The sequence below is a fragment of the Phacochoerus africanus genome, chromosome 4, assembly GCF_016906955.1.
Source record: "Phacochoerus africanus isolate WHEZ1 chromosome 4, ROS_Pafr_v1, whole genome shotgun sequence".
In the NCBI taxonomy this organism is placed as follows: Eukaryota; Metazoa; Chordata; class Mammalia; order Artiodactyla; family Suidae; genus Phacochoerus; species Phacochoerus africanus.
Genome location: NC_062547.1, coordinates 147699332 through 147701308, shown reverse-complemented (window position 1 = coordinate 147701308; position 1977 = coordinate 147699332). Strand labels below are relative to the sequence as shown.

Sequence of the window (1977 nt, the reverse complement as noted above, 5' to 3'; positions counted from 1 at the left end):
CAGAATTGGTTTATTAAGAGCAACGGGATGCTTGGGGGACTCTTCGGCAGGGGAGGGCTTATGGAAAGAATTTAACCCTTGATACAAGAGGGCAAAGCCTGAGGAGGCGTTGGTCCATCCTCTTCCTGACTTCTTTGGCAACAACGCTTGAGGACATGATGTATGTGACCATGGCAGCCACTTTGCAACCATGAAGCAAAGCCAGGAGAACTAGAGAGGAACTGGCCAAAGCAGGCTACAGCATCCTTGAGCTGATGATTAACCAACCCCGAGCCATGGACCTTTAAACTTCTTGTTACATGAGATAATTAGCTATCCTTACAGTTTAAGCTACTTTGACTCCGGTATCCCGTTACGTGAAGCCAAAAGGCTCCTCCTGACTGATACAGTATAGCTGTCCCTTCAGGCCGGGTCACTCAGGTCCCAGGTCACTAGCTGGCTGTCCTGTGGATTAAGTATCTTCAAGTCACACACCCACGTCCAATCCATGTGTTCCTTCCCCGGCCCCTAACTTCTATTATGAAAATTTTTTAAACCTACGGAAAAGTTGACAAAATGATACCGTGGACACTGCAATATCCCTCACCTAAGGATATATATTTTTTAATCTCTAGAATATAGCCCACTAAAGGTAAAACGCTCCATTAAAAACCTTTAAACCTTGAAATAGGTTCATTTGTTTCTCTTTATATCTAATGTTAGAATTTTCCTATCTTTGTTGATTTCATTTTTATTCTTTGTGAGAGTGGTCTTTTTCTCCCCTAGTATTATTGAGATATAACTGATATATAACATTTTTAAGTTTAAGGTGCAAAACATAATAATTTGATAAATATATATATATATATATATATATATATATATATATATATATATATATAATTACCACAGTAAGTTAACACCCATAACAAAAATATGGAATGCTTCACAAATTTGCATGTCGTCCTTGTTCAGGGGCCAAGCTAATCTCCTCTGTATCATTTCAATTTTAGTCTATGAGCTGCCAAAGTGAGCATTAATTTAATTTTTTGAATAGGTAAAAGAGTAGCATACTTCAAAAAGTCAAAACCATATAAAAATGTAACTCAGAGAAGTTTTCTTCAACGTATGTACATAATCAGTTTTATTAGTTGCTGGTTTATCCTTTCTTTAATTGCAAAAATAAGCAAATACATGTGTGTGTGTTACACACACAGAAGCTCATTTTGCCCTCTTTTTTTATTCAAATAGTATACACCTTTGCACCTTATTTTTTTCACTTCATATCGTTTTATGTTATACATGTGCAAGTGTTTTATAGCACTGGTGTTTCACTTATTTGCTCTTTCAAATGTATTCGGTATTTGGGAAGGTTTTGTTTTTATTTTAATAGTTACTGTTATCCTACAACTAAAATAACCTCAGTCCCCCTCTTCTTATTTTTGTAATTTTCTGTTGGATCCCCAACAATATTAAGATTAGTTAATAATTTATTCTTTCCTCTCTCATCCCTGTCCACCAGTGTCTCATTTGAATAAAGATCCTTTTACTTCCATGAGCAACAAGTATATTCCACAAGTATATTTAGAGAGTTCCCTTTATGGCTCCGTGGAAACGAATCCAACTGTGTCCATGAGGATGTGGGTTTGATCCCTGGCCTCACTCAGTGGGTTAAGGAGCCTATGCGGCTATGGCTGTGGCTCTGGTGTAGGCCAGCAGCTGCTGCTCCGATTCGACCCCTAGCCTGGGAACTTCCATATGCTGCACATGTGGCCCCGAAAAGCAAAAACCAAAACCAAACAAAATAAAAAACAAGTCTATCTAAATTGCGTCTCTGTCACCATTCTTCTCTTTCAATTACTGTACAACATCTGCTTCATCTGGGTATGTACTCTTCTTATAACTCTCCTTATAAGTGGATATACATATAATACCATCACTCTTTATGCCAATGTCTTTCCATTTTGGTTGTCTACAAAAACCTCCTTCAGTAAACTC

At 37.5% G+C, this 1977-nt stretch overlaps 1 non-coding gene across 1 annotated transcript; it reads right to left on the bottom strand.

Moving 5' to 3' along the window:
* Positions 1-909: 909 nt before the first annotated feature.
* On the bottom strand, positions 910-1016 carry LOC125126648 (U6 spliceosomal RNA). Its single transcript, XR_007134743.1, has one exon. It is a non-coding gene; the product is annotated as a U6 spliceosomal RNA (small nuclear RNA).
* Between the last annotated feature and the right edge of the window lie 961 nt (positions 1017-1977).